We start from the raw sequence: 25,111 nt of genomic DNA on the forward strand, positions 1-25,111 counted from the left end.
TCCATCACAGACTCCTTCTAGTTTGCCTGGGACTTTCATCGTTTTTGCGCTAAAACTGCCAGAAAACTAGGACAACGGTTAGAGAGCTCTGTACCATATTATACCACATAATTGGACAACATATTCTGAGTTGGACATTTGCTTTGAGGTAAACCATTCCACAATGGGAGTGATAGGCATACTTTTAATTTGATGCTCACTCTAATCCTGTTTTAATTGCTCTGTTCCCAAGTTTTCTCAATTATATCTTTTTCTGTTTGGAATTGGAAACTCATTTGGAGGTTCGTGGCATTATACAGGAGACAGGGATCAAGACCATCCCCATGGAAAAGAAATGCAGAAAAGCAAAATGGCTGTCTGAGGAGGCCTTACAAATAGCTGTGAAAAGAAGAGAAGTGAGAAGCAAAGATGAAAAGGAAAGATACAAGCATCTGAATGCAGAGTTCCAAAGAATAGCAAGAAGAGATAAGAAAGCCTTCCTCAGCGATCAATGCAAAGAAATAGAGGAAAACAACAGAATGGGAAAGACTAGAGATCTCTTCAAGAAAATTAGAGATACCAAGGGAATATTTCATACAAAGATGGGCTCGATCAAGGACAGAAATGGTATGGACCTAACAGAAGCAGAAGATATTAAGGAGAGGTGGCAAGAATACACAGAAGAACTGTACAAAAAAGATTTTCATGACCCAGATAATCATGAGGGTGTGATCACTCACCTAGAGCCAGACATCCTGGAATGTGAAGTCAAGTGGGCCTTAGAAAGCATCAGTACGAACAAAGCTAGTGGAGGTGATGGAATTCCAGTTGAGCTATTTCAAATCCTGGAAGATGATGCTGTGAAAGTTGATGCTGTGTGTAGCATATTGAACGCTACACTCAATATGCCAGCAAAGTTGGAAAACTCAGCAGTGGCCACAGGACTGGAAAAGGTCAGTTTTCATTCCAATCGCAAAGAAAGGCAATGCCAAAGAATGCTCAAACTACCGCACAATTGCACCCATCTCACATGCTAGTAAAGTACTTCTCAAAATTCTCCAAGCCAGGCTTCAGCAATACGTGAACCGTGAACTCCCTGATCTTCAAGCTGGTTTTAGGAAAGGCAGAGGAACCAGAGATCAAATTGCCAACATCTGCTGGATCATGGGAAAAGAAAGAGAGTTCCAGTAAAACATCTATTTCTGCTTTATTGACTATGCCAAAGCCTTTGACTGTGTGGATCACAATAAACTGTGGAAAATTCTGAAAGAGATGGGAATACAGACCACCTGACCTGCCTCTTGACAAATCTGCATGCAGGTCAGGAAACAACAGTTAGAACTGGACATGGAACAACAGACTGGTTCCAAATAGGAAAAGGAGTGTGTCAAGGCTGTATATTGTCACCCTGCTTATTTAACTTCTATGCAGAGTACATCATGAGAAACGCTGGACTAGAAGAAACACAAGCTGGAATCAAGATTGCTGGGAGAAATATCAATAACCTCAGATATGCAGATGACACCACCATTATGGCAGAAAGTGAGGAGGAGCTAAAAGCCTCTTGATGAAAGTGAAAGAGGAGAGTGAAAAAGTTGGCTTATAGCTCAACATTCAGAAAACTAAGATCATGGCATCTGGTCCCATCACTCCATGGGAAATAGATGGGGAAACAGTGTCAGACTTTATTTTGGGGGGCTCCAAAATCACTGCAGATGGTGACTGCAGCCATGAAATTCAAAGACGCTTACTCCTTGGAAGAAAAGTTATGACCAACCTAGATAGCATATTGAAAAGCAGAGATATTACTTGGCCAACAAAGGTCCGTCTAGTCAAGGCTATAGTTTTTCCTGTGGTCATGTATGGATTTGAGAGTTGGACTTTGAAGAAAGCTGAGGACCGAAGAATTGATGCTTTTGAACTGTGGTGTTGGAGAAGACTTGAGAGTCCCTTGGACTGCAAGGAGATCCAACCAGTCCATTCTGAAGGAGATCAGCCCTGGGATTTCTTTGGAGGTATATTCACTGGACTCTGAATATTCATTGGAAGGACTGATGCTGAAGCTGAAGCTCCAATACTTTGGCCAACTGATGCAAAGAACTGATTCATTGGAAAAGACCCTGATACTGGGAAAGGTTGAAGGCAGGAGGAGAAGGGGATGACAGAGGATGAGATGGTTGGATGGCATCACTGACACGTTGGACATGAGTTTGACCAAGCTCTGGAAGTTGATGATGGACAGGGAAGCCTGGCATGCTGCAGACCACGGGGTCTCAAAGAGTAGGATACAACTGAGTGACTGAACTGAACTGCTTGCAAATTTGCCCTCTTTCCCCTAAATAGACCTTCCCTGGTGGCTCAGACGATAAAGCATCTGTCTACAATGCGGGAGACCCGGGTTCGATCCCTGGGTTGGGAAGACCCCCTGGAGAAGGAAATGGCAATCCACTCTAGTACTATTGCCTGGAAAATCCCATGGACAGAGGAGCTTGGTAGGCTACAGTCCATGGGGTCGCAAAGAGTCGGACACGACTGAGCGACTTCACTCACTCACTTCCCCTAAATATAGCCATCTACATCGAACACATGATACTAACGTTTTATTCTCTGAACTTTCACCATGGACTTACATTCACTGGTACATGGTCTGCCTCCCAAGTCACCTCAAGTGCTTGTTTTACCAAATGCTTTAGCACAGAATAGTATGGATTATCACTTTTCTAGTCTGAAGCAGCTAATTTTTTTTTTACCATTAAGTCCCTATGCAAACGCTGTATATTTAATTTTTTTAATGGCAGCACCATTTTGAGGCACTAACTCCTATATTAGTCAGAATAAGCTAGCTTATGCTGAGATTACCAACAAACTCAAAATTTCAGTGGTCTTAAAAAAACTCAAGGGTTCAGTCCCAGTTCGTGCTTTGTGTCGACCATAGATCAGCAGCAGTCTCCAGGAACCCGAGCTGATGTGGCTTCAGCATTTAAAATGTCCATGGCTGCCAAGGCACAGGCAAGAAGACACGGTACACCCTGAACAAGCTCTTAAATCTTGCCTCTAGAAGTAACACACACATCACTTCTGTTCACTGGTCACCTTGGTCCAGGCAAATCAGAGGAAAGTGAAAGTGAAGTCACTCAGTCGTGCTCGACTCTTTGCGACACCATGGACTGTAGCCTACCAGGCTCCTCCCTCCATGTGATTCTCCAGGCAAGAGTACTGGAGTGGGTTGCCATTTCCTTCTCCAGGGGATCTTCCCAACCCAGGGATCGAACCCGGTTCTCCCGCATTGGAGGCAGACACTTTAACCTCTGAGCCACCAGGGAAGCCAACACATCCTTAATTCCAGAAGGATGAAAAATATAATGTTGCAGAGAAGCCAATTCTGACTCCATTTTGCAAACTATTTCTTTGACTTGCTTTTTGTTATTATAATCATACAGAATGACTTGCTTAAAAGGACCTTGCCCCTCTGCCTGACTGTTAAACTAATGTGTCTTTGTGCAGAACCCTCTCTACCTGTAGAGATAGCAGGAAGGAAGAGAGGAACATATCCTCTGCCTAAGGGTTGGCCACTCGAGGAGACATTTTCAAGATTAAAGGCCTTTTTACTTTGCTTTCTCATCTCCTCCCATCTCTGATCTATAAAAGAACCTGGCATCCAGACCCAGATAAGATGGTTATTTCTAGGCGCTAGCCTGCCATCTTCTCGGTCAGCTGGCTTTCCAAATAAAGTCGTCTTCCTTGGCTCAACAGCTCATCTCTCGGATTCACTGGCCTGTCGTACGGCGAGCAGAGCAAGCTTGGACTCAGGAATACAGTTATGTCATGGTCCCTAAAGAAGAGATGACTGTAATATTTGTGAGCTAGCCCTAGTGACCACCCCAACCCCAAACTCAGTCTTCATTCTGACATTCCTAATGCACTCTCTGAAACTCTTTCCGTTGTTAAAATGTATATCTGACCCTAGAATATTCTTTCCATCCATGACTTAACTGTCTCTCTCTTAGATTACCGTGGTCAGTAACCCCTTTTCTCTTTTTTCCTTTCTCTCTCATGCACACAGTCGCCTCCTTCTCTTCCCAGAATCACCATATAGGGTCAGAATACTTCCTGTGTCATCATATCCTGCTCCAGAGCAGCAGTAAAAAGAGTCGGCCTGAAATGCAGGAGCTGCAGGAGACATGGGTCCGATCCCTGGGTCAGGAAGATCCCCTGGAGGAGGCCATGGCTACCCAGTCCAGTATTCTTGCCTTGAGCATCTCATGGGCAGAGGAGCCTGGTAGGCTACAGTCCAAAGGGTCTCAAAGAGTCAGACATGACTGAAGCGACTTAGCAGGCATGCATTCCAGACCATTATTATTCTTCCATCCTTGTGTAAAAACCATATTTCTTTGCTGTTTTTAAACAGACTCAGTGTTCTTGCCTGAAGAATTCCAGGGATGGGAGAGCCTGGTGGGCTGCCGTCTATGGGGTCGCACAGAGTCGGACACAACTGAAGCGACTTAGCTTAGCAGCAGCATCCCTTCTAACTCTTCTTGTGGTCACCATCTAGCCCAGACTCTCTGTTCAGTGACCTTCTGAACACCAGTGACCTTTTCTTATTTTACAATACAACCTCTCAACCCCATGACCACACTCCAGACCTTATATCCACCTGGAACTTGTCCCCTACCTTAGATATATTAAATATGAGTATCCCATTTTCTGGTTCCAACATCCTGTCCTTTCATTCCTGTTGGAGGCTATCAGTATTATACCTCTCAATTCCTTTACTTGGCTGTTAGAGTAATTCACATGTAAAATTGACTACTTCCCTCTTAAACACCTTATCTGCTTAAAACCTTCAGAAGCTCCCCATAGCACAGTGGTTTTCAAACTTGGTTGCACATTAGAGTCACTTGAGGAGTTTTTTTAAAAATCCTGATGCTAGACCACATCCCAGATTAATTAAATTCGAATTTTTTGAATGTCAAGCGCCAGTGCATTTTTAAATCTCCCAGGTGATTCCAGTATGCAGCCAAAGTTGAGAGCCACTGACCTAGAAGATAAAGCCCAACCATGAAAGTATGGTACTTAAAAATCGGCAGGTTTTTTTTTTTTTTCCCCCAAATGCCTTTTTCCAACCACCTGCATCAGATCATCTATGCTATTTATTTTCCTGGGCTCACCCTAGGAGACTGAATTATAGTGCTGCTGCTGCTGCTGCTAAGTCACTTCAGTCGTGTCCAACTCTGTGCGACCCCATAGACGGCAGCCCACCAGGCTCCCCTGTCCCTGGGATTCTCCAGGCAAGAACACGGGAGTGGGTTACCATGTCCTTCTCCAATGCATGAAAGTGAAAAGTGAAAGTGAAGTTGCTCAGTCGTGTCCGACTCTTCACGACCCCATGGACAGCAGCTTACCAGGCTCCTCCACCCATGGGATTTTCCAGGCAAGAGTACTGGAGTGGGGTTCCATTGCCTTCTCCAGAATTATAGTGACTCTAGCTACATTCTCAAAATCTGATTTTCACTAACTCTCCAGGTGACTCTAATACATGCTAATAGTTGAGAGTCACTTCCTGACTTGCACATTAACTTCGGCACACTAAACTTTTGATATGTCTCTATGAATATGGATTAGGGTAGCCAAGCCCATCCGACAAAAATGTGGCCGCTAGCACATCTTCATGTCTGTCGCATTACGAGAGCAAGGAAAAGATGAAGCGGATGAGTAGAGAAACCAAGACACCATGAGAGATCATGAAGACCAAGGGAAGATATATCCGTAGAACTATCCTGGATTCTGACGTCTCCTGGTCAGTTCCATGGTGTCCTTCCTTTAAGCCCCCCTTTACCTGAAAAAGGCCAATGTGAGTCTATTCCTTGGATCCCAAATCTCCTGATTCCCTATTTTAGTACTTTTCCAACAGTAACTCTCTGTCCCTCAAGCTAAATAAAATTTGGTAAATGAATCAATTTTTGGTGCCCCCAAATTCTGTTAAAGGAGACAGAACTTCTCCTCTCTGTCACTAAGATAATCACGACAGCACTGTCATATTAATCAACTCGGTAAAGACCTGAAGTCTCCATCTATTCCTGCCAGAAATTTCCAGCTACTTTTTCCCCTCTCAAAATACAGGTCTCTCTTCCATATGCCAACAAATACTAAGGGCATCACATTTCCTACTCATATAAGCTAAATCCCTTCTTCTCACCCACTGGTATCTAGATGTCAGCTCATGAGAGGCAGTTGTCAAATATTCAGGAATTTTGTTAGCTGGTTTTCAAATCTTTATAAATCTGAAATCAGCCATGGTGGGAGTATTTATGCCATAAAAATTGGCAAATGCTACAAATCAGAGCTGGGTTTTTTGTTACTATTATTTTGGTAAAGAACATTTAACATGAAAACACTACTCTCACATGAATTTCTTATTTATATGGCCATTTAGAGTTTACCAAGGTCTTCAAATTCATTATTACATTTGAATTCCCATATACTATGAAGAAAGTATTGTCTTCTTGTTTTTGCATAAAGAAGATTGAAGCTTAAAGTGGTTAAATAACTTGCCTATTGTCCCTGAAATTCAAAGAAATAAAAAATAGATATGATTTCTAATTTATGCCTTTCTTCAAAGCAGTACTTTATTGAATGAGGTTGGAGAAGGAAATGGCAACCCACTCCAGTGTTCTTGCCTAGAGAATCCCGTGGACACAGGAGCCTGGTGGGCTGCTGTCCATGGGGTTGCACAGAGTTGGACACGACTGAATTGACTTAGCCTGCATGCACGCATTGGAGAAGGACATGGCAACCCACTCCAGTGTTCTTGCCTAGAGAGCCCTGGGGACGGGGGAGCCTGGTGGGCTGCCATCTATGGGGTCGCTCGGAGTCGGACATGACTGAAACGACTTAGCAGCAGCAGCAATAACTTCTAAACCTATGGCAAAGGCTACAAAGTCTTTGCCTGATTCATTCACTCCTGAATTGCATTCATCAACAAACAATTTATTTAGTAACTACTGTATATCAGACTCTGTGCCAGGCACTGGGATTATAAAGATAAATAAGACACAGTTCTTGTCCTCAAGGACTTCCCTGTCTGTTGGGAAAGAAAGACATTTTAACATATAAATCACAGTGGAGTATGGTACATAAAGCCCTGGGCCCATATATATTCACTGTGGCTGGGAAGAAGTCAGATATCTGCCAATGAATTGTGCTATTGACGGTAATGAAGTTATCCCATTTTTAAGACAACCAGAAATGGTACTTTTAAAACCTCATGGTCTCATTCTTCCCAGTACACATAGTGGATGAGATGACAATTCTAGGAAACACATCATTACCTATATAATATGCCCCAAGATCAGGGACAGGAAGAAAAGACTTATTTTCCCCTCTCAGATGTACACACCCAAGCAATACAAACATATTATTGGTGGTTTCCTTATATCTGCCAAGAGGCAATATGTCAAATAAATAATTTAGACTAGCTGAGGCACCACGAGAAAACAAAGCCATCAGTCATCTAGGCTGCATTATTGATTGCCAATAACAAGATACTTGCTAAGACAAATGACTCAGCTGTTATACTAGTGAGGTTTTAGCCTATCTCAACTACATGAATCATATTGAACTGTTTGTTGTTTTAAGATGTACAAACATATCTATAATCATTTGTCCCCCATTTTTGCAATCTATGTAAGGTGGCTCTTCATATGCAGAATGTAGATTAATTATTTGCCCACTAACACAATTTTTCTTTCTCTGTTCAGATGTTACCAAATGTCTGTTGCATCTATTTAATGGAGAACTGCATCTGCTTACACTTATTGCTATAACACCTAGTTATTGGTTTAGAGAAAAAAAAGATTTCAAAATGCAATCACTTTAATCAAATTAGTTTACTTCTGATAAATCAAGGTGTGAGAGAATAAATAGACAATGATTAGAGTCAGCAGACCCAGGTTCAAGTGTAGCTTGTTTGTGGTGTGACCTAGAACATGTCTTATTAAAGGTTTGGTTTCCTTTACAAAATTGGAATAACAGCAGCTGATCTGTTACCTCATGAGGCTATTGCGAAACTAATGAGAAGGAAAATAAATGTTAAGGCACTCAACACAAACACGTCTTCTTATGAATTAATTGTCGGGAATGGGGGTATCTGCTTGGCATCTCAAGTGAAAACAACAGAACGGCCAAATAAAAACAAGCCCAGAGCTGCTGCTTTGCCAAGGGACTCATTGCAAAGGTGTGAGGTCCCAGGAACCCCAAGAGAGAGTTCCGGGAGCCTGAAACTGGCAGCATCACGGCTGTGATTACAAAAAGCCTGAAAAGTAGCAAGGTAGGAGGGATTATGTAAAGAACCCAGCAGGACAGGAACAGGAAGATCAGGCTAGCTGAGAAGAGCAAAGATCAATCCTGTTTCACAGGCACAACTGGCCCCAGGTGACCTCGCAGTAAAATAACTAGAGAGATGCACTCTCCTTTCTCCCCATCGGCTACACCCTACCAGGCGCCAGGAGCTACAGACACTTTGTTTATGTAACTCACACAGGTCAGGATCCCAGCACAAAGAGCAAGGTGCAAAGGGGAAAGGGCTGTATCTGGAGGGACAAAAGCAGAAATCCAGCACAGAAGGAGACAACTTTTGTTATGATTATTTTATCACTCAGAATATCCACCTCAAAGCCACATTCTACTTTTCCTCTCCAAAGCTTAACATTTCCAAGTAAATAGTGTCAGAAGTGAGTTAAATTGCAGGACGCCCAGCTGGTGCTGCCAAGAACCGATTGCTGTGGATGAAAAGCTCCACATATTTGGTGACCAAAAGTGTCAGAAGCGAAGCTTTGTTAAGTGTGATAGTAGTGTAAAAGTAAAGGAGAAACACGCAGGAGGAGAGCAGTAGGTTTTCTTTTATAGCTGCATATACTCGGCATCATGTGAGAGGAAATGCCGTTTAGGTCAGGATATATAGGGACCCTAGCACGAACTACAAAGCAACAGTTTATACACAAATATACATTAGACATATCTTCACAATGACTCTAATTATCTTGCTGAAATTTCAGAATACAGAGACAAATTTCCTAAGTGATCTCTGTGACTGGGTTGGAGTTCTTTCCAGTCCTTTCTAAATGACGCATTTCATTCATTATTATTTGAGCAGCCAAGTGTGGCATAATTATAGCTGTAAAAAAAAAAAAATTCTTGTTGCTGCCAACATTTTTCCATTCTAACCCACCATCAACATCATCCAATGCCCTGACTGTTACTCATCTCCCATGGACTGATGGAGAAATTAGCACACAGCCAGAGAAATAAAATGGGGCCCACAAATAAAGCTTTAACATGGACCTGGCTTTAATATAAAATTACACTATCCATGCCCATCCAAGTCAGAGAACAGCTGTAAAAAGAACCAAACTTCTCCATTTTCTGATTATATTTTGCTTCATTTTCACAATAAAGAGGAAATAGAATGAGCTTTAGATTTCCACAAGCTTGACTGTGTATCTCATTTGCTCTCTTTATGATTTCGAGCAAGCGACCTCTCTAAGCCTTGGTTCCCATATCCAAAACATGGGAATAATACCACCTATCTCTGGGTCATTGTGAGGGATGCAAAATTTACGGCACAAAGTCAGTGTTCAGTGTTATGAATCATCAAATGACTTTAACAATTGTGAGCCTAGTTTTCTAGTATAGAAAAGCTTCGATGTCTAATATAGTGGCAAGAAGCTTTTCATTCCTATTATGTCAGGGTTCCCTTTCTTAAGAGATGTGAGGTCTGAGACAGGCGATGGTATTCTATCAATAGCTCCCTGGCAAGTCAATCACTCAGCTAAAGTCTGTGAACAAGTAATTCTTTAGAAACGGTGCTCCCCAGGAGGAACAAATTGATGATTCCATGTTATGTAGGCATTGCTTCCTTCCCTCTCCTGTGTTTGTTTTTGGTGTGTTTGGTTTTGTCATGCTCACATGAAAAGAAGGTGTGACCAGAATAAACTCCTGCACTCATCCCATGCTCTGACTCAGCCTTCTCTGGAAGAAGCGTCATCTGATTATCAGTTGGGAAAAAGTATCTGGACGTAGCAGACCACTTTCCTCTCTTCCCAGTAGGTGCAGTCCTCCCAAAAAGAATGTGTGTGTCACACTACGCCTCTACATTTTTGATAGTTTCATAAGGGTCCAGTACTACTTGCAACTGAGGGAAAACCAGGTTTTCTAGATTCAGTGTTAATAAGCTCATTTATGTATAGTTAGAAGTTGCAGCTTCCATGATGAGTTTTATGAAGAGCAGCGGTGACATTTTTCTCTCTAGTCTGCCTTACTCTTTTGTCTGAATGCCCAATGGATACAAAACTTAAAATAGAAGCTATTTTAATAGGGCTATTATTGGGGTGGGGCCTCTCAAACTTATGCAAAACCAGTGTTTTCATAAATAAGACTTCATCACCATACTCATTCACTGTATCAAAACCATTTCCAAGTTCCTAATTACAGTGATTCTCCCAAAGCAGACTTCACAACTTGTTAACAGAGTAACTTAGTGTCGGCTACATTTATTTGGCAATTTGCTGTGGAAGCAGTACTGATTTCCAGCTGGCTAAACCCAAGATCCAGAATCATAAAACTAATTTTATTCCTAATCTCTAAGGAATCGATAATCTCTAATTCAATAGTAACCCAGTCCCCCAATCTCTCTGTGAGATCTTCTTCTGAGGGAGAACGCCAATGTTTAATTTTTATGTTAAAAAGACAAAACCATTTTAAATGCCCTATTTCTATGGCACTTTTCAAAAAAAGATTTTACATTTATGTTGGTTTTGCTTTCAATTCACTTTCACATTTGTGTCTGTTTTTTCATCCTCATAAAGTTCTGCAAGGTTAGAAGAGAAAGTATTAGTCTAATATCTTTAAAAGTAAAGAAAATAAGCTTTAGAGAAGCAGTCGTGATTAAGGCTACAAAGACAATAACACAGTTAAAACTGAAGTTCAGTTTATCCAATAACCTACCCTCAGCTTACTTACAGTCTAGTTGGAGAGGCAGAAAAGTAAACAAGAAATTATGGTCCAGATCACAGTTACCTTAACAGCCACCTTGGGAGACCGCATAGTAGGGACTCATGATCTTATCCAGTAGAGCTAGAGAAGACTTGCTGGAGGAGAGTGAAGAGATAAGTTTTAAGGTCTGAATGTTGCAGGCAAAAGGAACAATCTGTTCAAAGCAGGAAAAAAATTGCTCAGGGAACCCCAAATTGTTCAGAAGGCTGGAGTGCAAATTGCTAACACTGAGCAGGAAGAGGTTAGACTGGAGAAATAAGCAAGAACCAAACAGTACCAGCTTTTTTCTTCAAGTATAAGAGTACAGACTTCATTAAGAAAATATGGACACCTCACGAGACCATCTCTCATCAGATAAAGTCAAATATAATATATCAGTGCCTCTTTACTGCTTAAATCCAAAGCGAAACCGAAGACAACTAGAATAGAGTCCCCAAAGGGTCAAAACTGCTGCGCCGTAACAAGGCCACCCTCTGTTTGCCTGAGAAGAACATTTTAGTTTAAATGACAATTAGCTATAAACCTGACAATATATTCCCAAGATCATTCCACATTCAGTGAGCTGCTCTTCCAAGCAACCTGCATTTCATATCGGTCACTGTCTCCCAGGGCTGAGTGATGAATGGCTGCTGTGTTTTCAGCCAGCTGCGCTTGGGCATTCTGGTAGAATGTGACTGTCAGATGATTTGATTTTTTAGCCCATCTTAAGAGTTTTCTTTTCCTTTTCCTTCTAGGACAATCAACTTGTCATAAGGCATTACATTGTTCAATAATCTATACATTTCATTCTCACACATGCAAGCAGAGTTATTTAGAAATAGGAATCTTCTGACACAGACAAACACAGACACACACACTGATGTTAAGTGGATGCATATCTCAGAACGGCACATCCACAATATACAACAGTAATAACTCCTTATATTTGCATAGTACTTTTTATTTATAATTTATACACAGCTGCTCCTCAAAAGGATGTGAGACGGCTATAGCACTTTATAATTTATAAAGCATTCCATCTTCTGACAAGCCTGTGAGGTAGTAAGAACAGAGATTAATATTCTTATCAGGAAGAAAAGGAAAAACTGAGGCTTAAAAAACTAGGCTGACTTCTCAAATCCTATATCCAGAACTCAAAAAGCCTTGAGCTGTGTTCTTTAAAACTTGCACTGGACTCTCTCCTTTGCCAATCTGTAGCCCACCAGGCTCCTCTGCCCAAGGAATTCTCCAAGCAAGAATACCAGAGTGTGAAGCCGTTCCTTTCTCCAGAGGATCTTCCCGACCCAGGGACTGAATCTGGGTCTCCCACACTGCAGGCAGAATCTTTACCTTCTGAGCCACCAGGGAAGCCCCAATAATCTGTGCACCAACAGCAATCCTTAAAGACAGTCTGAGATACAAATAAATTTAAAACTCATCACAGGTATGAGAACATATTCCAAACACCCTGCACTTACTCTCCATGTCCCCACCCTCAGTCTCTGAAGTGTTAAGAATGATTGGTAATATTTATTGAGTGCCTAGGATGTGAATAGCACAGTTATAAGTATTTTGCCTGTATTGTCTCATTAAATGCTCACAATCGCCTTATAATTTAGCTAATATTAAATCCATTTAATGGATGAGAAAAGTGAGGCAGAGAAAAGTTAAATAACTTGCCCACGCAGATATAACTAGTAGGTTTTAGAGTTAGATTTCACACCAAGGCAGTATTAAGGGCTCATTTGTTTGGCTCCTATTCTATTTTTGCTCTTTACCCAGTAATTTCTTCAGAATAGAGGAGTCACAGGAAATGGGTTTTGTGCCAATCAAGGGGTCTGCTCATATATATGATGTGTAGTATGCTCCTCTTTTTCCATGTGCTTCAAAGGACCAATGACTCTTCAAATGACCCGTGCAATCTTCTCACAATAGATACAAACCCTCCCAAATCCGTATGCAAGCAGAATTTCTCCTGGAGTTATACTCTTGATTGCAAACTTCCATCCCCACGGTAACCAGTCAGCCTGGTGTCACTGTCTAGGCAGAGCAATTTGACTTGTCCCATAAGTTATTTTACAAAATACCAAAGCTATTTTGTAACCTCCAGATTTAGAGATATAATGGTGACTCATGATGCCTTTTTGCCTTAGAATAAGCTATACTACAATTGGCACCACAATGCCCATCCATCTACTGCTGAACCCACCAAATTTTTGCCTTCCCACTTTCATCCCTGATAGATAACACGTGCTGTTATCTATGGGGTTCCCTGGTGGCTCAGATGGTAAAGAATCTGCCCTCAATGTGGGAGACCCGGGTTTGATCCCTGGGTTGGGAAGATCCCCTGGAGAAGGGAATAGCAATCCACTCCAGTATTTTTGCCTGGAGAATCCCATGGACAGAAGGGCCTGGAGGGCTACAGTACATGGGGCTGCAAAGACGACCCTGAATCATCTCTGTAGCTTACAGCATTTCTGATTCTTTTAAGCCTGAACCTCTAATAATTGCTACCCAACTGTACCCAAGGGGTCTTAGCTAGGTAAGAGCCTGAGTGGTCATTAGAAATACCAGAAAAAGAAAAGAGTAAGAGATTAAAAGAGAAATAAAATGGGGCAAAGTTCTTGGATAATAACTGATGGTAAAAAAATTTCCAGGGAAAATAAAAGGATCACCAATTTATAGTCTATTCCCTCATCCTGACATATATTTTTCCATTTATGACACCTGCCTAAATGCCATTCAAAATATTCTAATCTTGTAGCAAGGATATATGACGGATTCTGGTTCAAACCATCAATGTCAGAATCAATCTCATGTGATTTTTATAAAAGTTTCTTGCAGTTTTCATTGAGAATAGCCTTATTTAGCTGATAAGAGTAATCCAAGTATTTAGGATATTTAGCAATGTCAGTGCTTACATAACAAACCCAATCTGTGTACCCAATGTACTTGTCATGTAAAGCCTGGGGAGAAAGACAAGATTAATTTTTAAAAAAATGTTTGAAGAGCTTTAGTAGTAAAAGATATCAATACCAAGGAAAATACAAGAAGCTTTTATTAACTTTGGTAATGTTTCAAACAATACTGAAAATTTACTAAGTGTCAGGCATTTTGCCAAGTGAATATGGACATCATCTCATTTGTCTTTTCTATCTATTAGGTAAGTAATATTTTAGACCCTTCTCCCATATTGAAGATGAAATACTTGATGCTCAAATGGCAATTGCCCAGTCACACTTCTAGTAAGATTCTAACAAGCCCAGTTTGCCTCTTCCATCAGTGAAATTAAGCATTTCATTCTATCACCTCTCAGCAAGCAAAAGGAAATCAGAACATAAAGTAAATACTGATTTTTTAAATGTACTTTAATAACAAACATAAAAGTCCAGTCAATTGCAACATGTTCTATGGCAGAGTACAAGCAGGCAGAAGGGAAGTAAAACCGTGCCAGTTTTTGCCTTGTTTGATAGAACTAGATATGAATTAGCTTCAAGTTTGTTAAGCTGAAGTTACATCTTAAGAAAGATATAAGTTTACATATGCCTGTCAAAAAAAAATTTTAAGCCATCACCGATAAAGTAAGATGTGTAACTTTGAAGTCAGTAGTGAGGGAAAATAGAACAAAGCAAACTCTATCAATTCAATAAAGTATGAAAAAAGGTAAAAATATAAACAAGATGTGGCAGGTTTATATTTCCTAAAGGTGATCATACCACTCTATACACTATCCCACACGTTCTTCCTAAAATGTGTTATGGCACATCACCACTGAGGGATGAAGTCTACGTTCCCCTCCCCGCTACCTGCATTTCGTAGTTCAGTGACTTAGTCCTGTCCAACAGGTTGCAGCCCCATGGACTGCAACATGCCAGGCTTCCCTGTCCTTCACCATTTTCCAGAGCCTGCTCAAACTCAAGGCTAGGTCATAAAAGACAAGGAAAGAAACCTTGGAGTTAGCAGAGGCCAAGAGAGAGAGACGCTTGGAGATTTGTAAAAAGTTCCCCTCGAGGATTCATCTGAGTACTGGCAAGAACATGGAGGTGAGGAAACTACTTATCACCAGGTGAAGAGTCACCTAACCGGAAATAGGGAACCAACCCTACAGAACACAGAGACGGGAATATTTCTGTTCCTACAAGCCAGAAGGAAAACCTTTGTAATCAACCAGAATGATGGAAGGTATTCAAAAGGATATTGGCTTTCAATGAAACAAATTTAGTTCTGGAATAAAAGCTGTTTTGGCTGTGCCTAATGAAGTTTAACAGAAAACTTTGAAGGGACTAAACTATTTTACGATCAATTAAATACACTTCCAGAACAAAACTCAAGAATAATTGTTGCTGGTGTTGTCCAGTCATCAAGTTATGTCCGATTCTTTGTGACCACATGGACTGCAGCACGCCTGGCTTCCCTGTCCCTCATCATCTCCCTGAGTTTGCCCAAGGTCATGTCCATTCAGTTGATGATGCCGTTAACCATCTCCTTCTGCCTTCAGTCTTTCCCAGCATCAGGGTCTTTTTCAATGAGCTGATTCTTTGCACCAAGTGGCCAAAGTATTGGAGCTTCGGCTTCAGTATCAGTTCTTCTAATGAATATTCACGGTTGATTTCCTTTAAGATTGACTGGTTTAATCTCATTGCTGTCCAAGGGACTCTCAAAAGTCTTCTCCAGCACTACAGTTTGAAAGCATTTATTCTTTGGTGCTCTGCCTTCTTTATGGTCCAACTCTCACATCCATACATGACTACTGGAAAAACCATAGCTCTAACTTATGGACCTGTGTCAGCAAAGTGATGTCTTTGCTTTTTAATACACTGTCTAGGTTTGTCATAGCTTTCCTGCCAAGCAGCAACTATCTTCTAATTTCATGGCTGCAGTCATGTCATCACTCCATGGTAAATAGTAAAAGAAAGGGTGGAAACAGTGACAGATTTCCTCTTCTTGGGCTCAAAAAATCACTTCAGATGGCTACTGCAGCCAAGAATAGTCATATAAATACAGAAGTATCCAATACTTAACAAGGTGAAATTACATATGCCTATCATCAAATCAAAAAATTAGAAGGCATACAACAAAGCAGGAAAATACAACTTATGAGATAGAAAAGCATTTTTAAATATTGAAAGAAAAACTGTCCACTGTTAATTATATTCCCAGCAAAGAAATCTTTCACAAATGAAGGAAAACAAATATAAGCAGAAAGAATTCATCACCAGCAGACATGTATTACACAAAAATGTTTTTTAAAAGTCCTTGGGGCAGAAGGAAAATGATAGAAATCTACATCAACATAAAAACATGAAGAGCACTGGAAATAGCAAAAAGTAGAAGTGTATGACCACTGAACATATAGACTGAAGGTTTGTGTTAAGCTTGTAAAACAATGATCTCAGCTTCCACCTTTGGAAACTAGAAAAATAACAAGTGACTTTCCCAGTGGCTCAGATGGTAAAGAATCTGCCTGCAATGTGGAGACCTGGATTTGATCCCTGGGTCAGCAAGATTGCCTGGAGAAGGGACTGGCTACCCACTCCAGTAGTCTTGCCTGGAGAACTCCATAGACAGAGGAGCTATTTGTCCATGGGGTTGCAAAGAGTTGGACACGACTGAGCAACTAATATTTTATACCAATAATAATCATAAGAATGAAAGTAATACAAAACTATTAAATTTTGTTTATCATGAAATTTTTTATCCAAATAGAACATTTTTTAAAAATTTAGGCCAATAAATTGAGTAACAAATGAAATATACAAATTACTTGAAAGATACATACTATCAAATTGCTTCATGAAAAAATATTGTATAGATTGAAAATTTTTGTCCCTGAAAATTTCATATGTTGAAACTCTATCCCAAATGTGATGGTGTTAGCAGATGGGTTGGGAGGTAATTAGGATCAGATAGTCCTAGAATAGGGTCCTCAAAAATGCAGCCAGCCAGTCCCATATGAGTCACAATAAAGTGTCTTTCCCTCCCTGCTGTCTGGCATGTCAGTTCAGTTCAGTCACTCAGTTGTGTCCAACTCTTTGCGACCCCATGAACTGCAGCACACCAGGCCTCCCTGTCCATCACCAACTCCCAGAGTTTACCCAAACTCATGTCTATTGAGTCAGTGATGCCATCTAACCATCTCATCTTCTGTCTCCCCTTCTCCTCCTGCCTTCAATCTTTCCCAACATCAGGGGCTTTTCAAATGAGTGAGCTCTTTGTATCAGGTGGGCAAGATATTGGAGTTTCAGATTCAACATCAGTCCTTCAAGCCTGTATATTGTCCGGCATGTGGAGATCCAATAAGAAGTGGACAGTTGTGATCCAGAAGAGGATTCTCTCCAGAACTTGGCATCCTAATCCTGAAATTCCAATCTACAGAACCTAATAAAATACATTTCTGTTGTTGATAAGCCACCTGGCCAAAGTACTTTGTTACAGCAGCCAAACAGACTAACACACAGCCTGAACAACCATCTACACCCTCCAAAGAAACTGAACTTGCAATTAAAAATCTCTCAAAGACAAAACTCCGATAGAGATGACTTCACTGGGGAACTTGACCAAACATTTAAAGAAGAAATAAATGCTAGTTCCTCATAAACTCTCCCCAAAAAAGACAAGATGAGGGAATGCTTGCCAACCTATCTAAGAAAGCTCCTATCATATGCTCACACCAAAAACAAAGAGAATGACACATCAAATCCCTCAGCTACATAGATGCAAAGTTTCCTAACTCAGTTTCACCTGATGAAATCCAAATACAACAATACACAAGCAGGACAATATGTAAGACCACCAGTTCGATTTAACATGAGAAAGTCAATCAATGTAATTCATCATGGACTTAAAATATGAACAAACGTGGTAATTTCAATAAATGCAGAAAAAAGAGTTAACAAAATCCAACATTTGTTCCTAATAAAAATTCTTAGTAAACTAGGAATATAAATGAACTTCCTGTGCTTTTCTACTAAAATCAGGCACAAGGCAAGCATGTTAACCTCACCACTTCTATGTAATATCATGTTGAAGATTCTGGCCAGTGCAGTAACTGAAGCCAAGGAAATGAAAAATATTCAGATGGGAAAATATGTAAAAATGTCAGTATTTGCACATGACATGTTCAGCTATAAAAAAATTATCTGAAATCTATATCAAATTTACTAAAATAAATAACACAAAAATTGTAGGAAAAAAGGTAAATGCAAAAAAAATTTAGAGATCAATCCATGTTGCTGCATGTATTCATCTATATAATAAACCATCAATTTTTAAAATCTATTCACAGACCATCAGTTTTTATGAGCATTTGGGTTGTTCCTAGTTATGGGACCAATGCAAATAAAGTTGTCGTGAGCATTTGTGTAAGATTTTTTTTTTAGACATTTCATTTCTATTCAGTAGGATTAATATCTAGGAGTAGAACAGCTGACTCATATGGTAGATGTATGTTTAACTTTTTTAAAAAACCATCAGATTGTTTGCCAATGTACTTGGAAAGCATATTTCAAAAAAGTATACTTTATATATGTATCAGCAGATTATGAGTGTTCCGGTTGTTCTAAATCCTCACCAGCATTTCACACGGCAGTAATTTTTATCTTCGTCATCCTAGTGGGAGCATAGGAGTGTCTTCACATGGTTTGCCTTTCCCTAATCACTGGACGGCAGAGCCTAGTAGGCTACTATCCATGGGGTCGCAAAGAGTCGGACACGACTGAGAGACTTCACTTCACTTCAATCACTAATGAGTCCCTTGGACTGCAAGGAGATCCAACCAGTCCATTCTAAAGGAGATCAGCCCTGGGTGTTCTTTGGAAGGAATGATGCTAAAGCTGAAACTCCAGTACTTTGGCCATGTCATGAGAAGAGTTGACTCATTGGAAAAGACTCTGATGCTGGGAGGGATTGGGGACAGGAGGAGAAGGGGACGACAGAGGCTGGATGAGATGGCTGGATGGCATCATTGACTCGATGGACATGAGTCTGAGTGAACTCTGGGAGATGGTGATGGACAGGGAGGCCTGGTGTGCTGTGATTCATGGGGTCGCAAAGAGTCGGACAGGCCTGAGCATCTGAACTGAACTGAACTGACTGAATCACTAATGATGTTGAACGTTTTCTTTTGCTTTTTTGCCATCTGTATATCTTCTTTGGTGGATTCTAGATACAAGTTCTTCATCAGATATATGTTTCCATGTTTAGTCATTCAGTTGTGTCCAGCTCTTTGTGATCCCATGAACTGTAGCCTGCCAGGCTCCTCTGTCCATGGGATTTTCCAGGCAAGAATACTGGAGTGGGTTGCACTTCCTCCTCCAAGGGATCTTCCTGACCCTGGAATAGAACCCATGGCTCTGTGTATCCTGCATTGCAGGTGGATTCTTTACCTGATGAGCCATTGGGAAAGCCCCAGACATATGTTTATAGATACTAAAAACTATGTTCCTCAAAAGGCACTGCTCCAAAAATGAAAAGGATTAGTATCTAAAATATGTAAAAATTCTTAGAACTGAGTAATAAGAAAACATAAAAATAAGAAAAGTAATACAACTAATAAGAAAAACTAAAAATTGGGCTAAAGTTTTATGCAAATATTTCATCAAAGGAACAGTGGGAGAAATAACATTCCAGGTCAGAATCACTCTGTGTGGATACCCTGAGGAATGAAAGAACTTGATGTGTTTATGCGACTGAGAAAGACCTATGTCACCGGAGCATTATACTGGAGGTAAGTGCATGGGAAGCGGTTAAGGTAGGCCAGAGACAAGATTGAACAAAACCTTGAAGCCATCGTAGGCAGTCTGCTAGTTGAACAAACGTGGTGAGCTTTCTTAAACTCTTGGGTCTTTACTGTCAAAAAGTCGAAATCAGTATATTATTAAACTCACAGAGTAGTGAGTTAGGAAATGTAAAATGTTTACAACAGTCCCTGGCACATAGTAAGAACTATAAGGCATTTGCTCCACTGTTTGCGCTACAACACATAATACCCTGTATCCATTCGATATCATGGGGTAGAATTTCGATGCCTAAACTAAAGGACTTAAAAGTTAAATACTCGTTTCCCATTTTCAGTGGGACCTATGTAAACCCTTAACTATCTCCTTAAAACACTCATGTTCTCTGTGTGTGTGTGTGTGTGTGTGTGTGTGTGTGTGTGTGTGTGTGTGTGTGTTAGTCACTCAGTCATGTCTGACTGTTTGAGATACCATGAACTGTAGCCCACCAGGCTTCTCTGTCCATGGAACCCTCTAGGCAAGAATACTGGAGCGGGTAGCCATTCCCTTCTCTGGGGGACCTTCCCTACCTGGGAATCAAACCCGGGTCTCCCATACTGCAGGTAGATTCTTTACCATCTGAGCCACCAGGGATGCCAAAACACTCATACTAGTGACCAACTATAAATGACAAAACAGTGACAGACATACAACAGCAATGGCATTACCTTATCTTTCCCTCCCCTCAAGACAAAAAAAAGTCCCTTTTGTGTGTTAGGGCATTTGCAATTGTTATACAGACTAATCTGTGACTCTATTATTTGTTAAAAACAAAAAAACCCTTCCTCTGCAATGCCCCTAAATGGAAATAGAAGCTGATCTGCAGGAATATTATTCTTCATTCAGGGATTACCTTATATCATGTGACGTGATTCACATCAGTGGTCTTAAATGGAGACTTATGAGCTTTGTGCATATCTCCCTGACTTCTGCTTTTCCATCGAAACAAGATTTCCCAACCACTTTTTGTAAATCACAGCCACTTCATTGCTTCTTAATTAGCTTTAGTGTATTATTATTAAAAAATACATTAGGATGATGAAAACAATAGAGAGTTTAATATGGCAAATACCAGTGTAATTACTATCTAGATTCTTAACAATAAAGATTTATGAAATGAAGTCCCCTGCTTGTTCCCATCTTCCTCTTTCCCTGGTCTCTGTAGTAAATCATTCCCCGTATTTGACCCTTATTCCAAGGCAAAATGTTTCCTGTATATCTCTGTATCTACAAACAATATGTAGGACTGTATCCCAGATTTTCATTTTATATAATCAGAATCATGCTGTATGGCTATGTGGTAGCCATGACAACATACCACTCAAATCTTGCTCAAGTGGAGATTTCCTGATGGCCACAGCTGCTGCCTTCTGGGTTCTCCCCTGCCTGCTGCTCATGAGTGCGTGCCTGCTCAGTTGCTATGTTGCAGGAAGGGGGACCCCTTTCAGGGCCCAAGAGTGGACCCTTGTCTAACACTCAGATATAAATGGTCTGAGGAGACGCATGTGCTAACACTTCAAGAGACTTTGTTGGGAAGGGGTGCCTGGGTGGAGAGCAGGAGGGCAAGGGAACCCAGGAGAACTGCTCTCCCATGTGGCCTGCAGTCTCAGGTTTTATGGGGATGGGATTAGTTTCCTGGTTGTCTTTGACCAATCGTCCTGACTCAGGGTCCTTCCTTGTGTCATACACACTGCTCAACCAAGATGGATGCCAGAGAGAAGGATTCTGGGAGGTGGAAGGACAGGTGGCATCCCCTTTGGACATTTCCCCAACTCTTCAGTGGGTGATGGCTGAACTCTTAGGACCTCCTGTTGTAAAATAATTTACGCAGTGGTTACTATGGTACCTGGCCAGGGTGGGTGATTTCAGTCAGTGTGTTTCCCTGAACAGCTCTGCTGATATGCTGGTGGTTGGTCGTGCAGTCATGTCCAACTCTTTGCAAACCTATGGACTGTGGCCCACCAGGCTCCTCTGTCCATGGGGATTCTCCAGGCAGGAATACGGGAGTGGGCTGCTGTGCCCTCCTCCAGGAGATCTTCCTAACCCAGGGACCAAACCCAGGTCATCTGCATTGCAGGCAGATTCTTTACCATCTGAGCCACCAGGGAAACAAGAATACTGGCGTGGGTAGCCTATCCCTTCTCCAGGGGATTTTCCCAACCCAGGAATTGAACCAAGGTCTCCTGCATTGCAGGTGGATTCTTTTCCACCTGAGCTACCAGGAAAGCCCCAACAACTATGCTACTTATAGCCAAAAGCTGAGGACAAGAGGATTGCTAATCAGATACATTCCTGCAAAATGCAGACCTATTTTAATGGGCAACTTTGGTTCTTAAATTCTATTGTTTAGGCACCTAAATGCTAGCCCATGGTATTATAATGAATCTAGGGTGTTATGTATTGTGGCAGAAATAATAGAAAAATGCTTTATAGCTCTCAGTATGTGCCAGGGACTGTTGTAAATATTTTATATTTCCTAACTTACTACCTTCATAATTAAATAATATGCTGATTTTACATTTTCAAAATAAACACACAGAGTTTAACAAAGTTGCCCAAGTTCATACAACTCCTCCACAGAACTTAGAGGTGCATCAGAGTCTGAAAACTCTTCCCACCTTCTCCAGCTCCTTCCCCTTGTCTTTCACAGATGTTTCCCCCAATAAATTATACTTGTGTCTAATTTTCTCTTGGTGTCTGCATTTTAGAGTACCTGGACTAACAGCATTCTTTTCCAATTTGCTTTCTTCACTTAGCATTATGTTTTTTGTGTGATTTATTCAGATGGATACATTTATCTCTACTTCATTAATTTTAACCGCCGTAAAGGATTCTGTTGAAAGAATAAAGTGGAATTGATTTATCCTTTCTCCTTTTAATGGACATTTATGTTGTCTCCAATTTTTTCACCATTACAAGCAATGCCTCAGTGATCATTCTAATACCAGAGGTCATAGGGTAGGTTCTCCTTTACCAGCTATTGTCAGCTGCCCTCTCAAGTCAGTCGATCAATTTCTACTTTTCCCAGTAGTATAAGAGTGTCACCGAGCTTCCACTTTAACAACTGGAACTGTTAATTGTTTTAAGTTTTTGACAGTTTCACCGGTATGAGATGATACTTCATTTTGGCTCCAATTTGCATTTTCCTGAACATTACTGATAGAATGCACAGCTCGCATTTGTTGGCCTTCTGAGTTTTTTCGCATGGTGATCTATCGTATAGTCTTTGCCTATCATTAACTTGAATTGTCTTTATCTTTTTGTGTTCTAGGCATTCTCTGAGTATGCTGCACAATAGTCCTATATGTTATTTTGGTTTCAAAACTCTCTCCATCTGTGACACATACCTTCTCACTCTGTTTTTTCATATCTTTTGATATAGAGATTTTTATATTTACCACAGTTCATTTTATCAATCTTTGGCTTTACAGTTTTGTGTTCCATTTTCTAAAGAAATTCTCTATACTATACTTCTGTTGATGTTTTCAATACTGTGTTCTAAAAACTGATCAATTTTGTTTATCATGAAAATTTTTAACCCAAATAGAACTGATTTTAGAATAGGTTATAAAGAACAAGTTCAATTTCGCGTTTTTCATAAGGGTAACTAGTTGTCCTAGATTCATTTCTTTTTCTTTTTTTTTTTTTTTTAGATTCATTTCTTGAATAGTCTCTCTTTCCTCCCTGAGATATGACTGTACAATTATGTTTCTCTACAGGCTAATATTTCTATCTCTGAGTTAATAGAACATTGTTTTAATGAATAAAACATGGTAAGGATTCTTGATATTTGTAAGTTTAGTCCCCTTGTTTTGATCTTCTTCTTTAAAACTGCCCTATCTATTCTTGACTCCTTGTTTTCCCATGTAAACTTTAGTATGAGATTGCCAAGGTCCATGGAAAATCCTACTAGGACTTTAACTGCAAATGATGTGGGTCTATGAATTAATTTTTAGAGAATGAGGATCTTTATGATTTGAGACTTCCCATCCATAATCCCATCCATATCTCTACATTTTTAAAAGCCATTACATCTTTAACAAAGATTTAAAATTTTCCTCTACAAAAATATTATACATTTTTTATTTTTGCATTTTAAATATTATTTTTTATATTTGCTGTTTGTGGCTGATGTTACAGAAAAGCATTAAAGATGTTTATACGTTGGTCTTGTATTCAGTCACTGTTTTGAACCCAGTTCTGTTAGTTCATCCAAAAGGTCTCTTGTATTTTCTATGTAGGCAATAGTAGACTCTGGAAGGAACAAAAGTTTTGCTTCTTCCTTTTGAATTTTTATACCTTTTACTTAATTTTGTGTCTTATAACACATTAGAGCTTCTTATGCAATATAAAATGAAAGCTGTGATAAGTGCATCTTTGGTTTCTCCTGGTCTTTAGAGGAAACATATCTAATATTTTCCCATTGGGCATGAAAGATGTTCTCTGTTTCTCTTATGTACCTTCACATGTTTAAGGAAGTTCCTGTTACTACTGCCAGTTTGCTAAGAGGCTTAGGGCCGTTGTTGTTTAATTTGTTTTTCTATATTTAACATGATTTGTTTAATATGGTTAACCGCTTTAATAGATTTTACTAAAACATTCTTGAAATCACACAAATGGCTTAACATGTACTCTTTTATTAAACATATCTGGGTTTAGCTTTCTTTTTTAAAAAAAGTTAGTGTTATTTAATCTTGATTTGTTAGTGTGATTGATCTCTAATTTTTCCTTCTCAGCTCTGATTTCAATATCCAGATGATACTTAACTGTTAAAATTAACTAAAAAGCACTGTCTTTTACTGCCCTCTAGAATAGTCTTCATAAACTTGGAATTAGCTATTTTTTAGTGTTTGCTAGAACTTGCCTTGGAGAAGGAAATGGCAACCCACTCCAGTGTTCTTGACTGGAGAATTCCAGAGACAGGGGAGCCTGGTGGGCTGCCGTCTCTGGGGTCGCACAGAGTCGGACACAACTGAAGTGACTTAGCAGCAGCCGCAGCAGCAGCAGCAGAACTTGCCTATGAAAAGTCATCTGGGCAATATGATTTTGATTTTTCCAGCTTTTAGATTTATTTTAACCAGTCATTTAACCTCTTTGTGCTGTTATTCAGTCATGTCTGACTCTTTGTGAATGCATGGACTATAGCCCACCAAGCTCCTCTGTCCATGGGATATTCCAGGCAAGAATACTGGAGCAGTAGCCATTTCCTTCTCCAGGGGATCTTCCCAAACCAGGGATAGAATCTGTATGTCCTGCATTGACAGGCAGATTCTTTACCACTAAACCACATAGGAAGCCCCTAATTTCCTTCATTTCGGTTCATTTCAGTT

The sequence above is a fragment of the Ovis aries genome, chromosome 15 (genome assembly GCF_016772045.2).
Source record: "Ovis aries strain OAR_USU_Benz2616 breed Rambouillet chromosome 15, ARS-UI_Ramb_v3.0, whole genome shotgun sequence".
NCBI classification, from domain to species: Eukaryota; Metazoa; Chordata; class Mammalia; order Artiodactyla; family Bovidae; genus Ovis; species Ovis aries.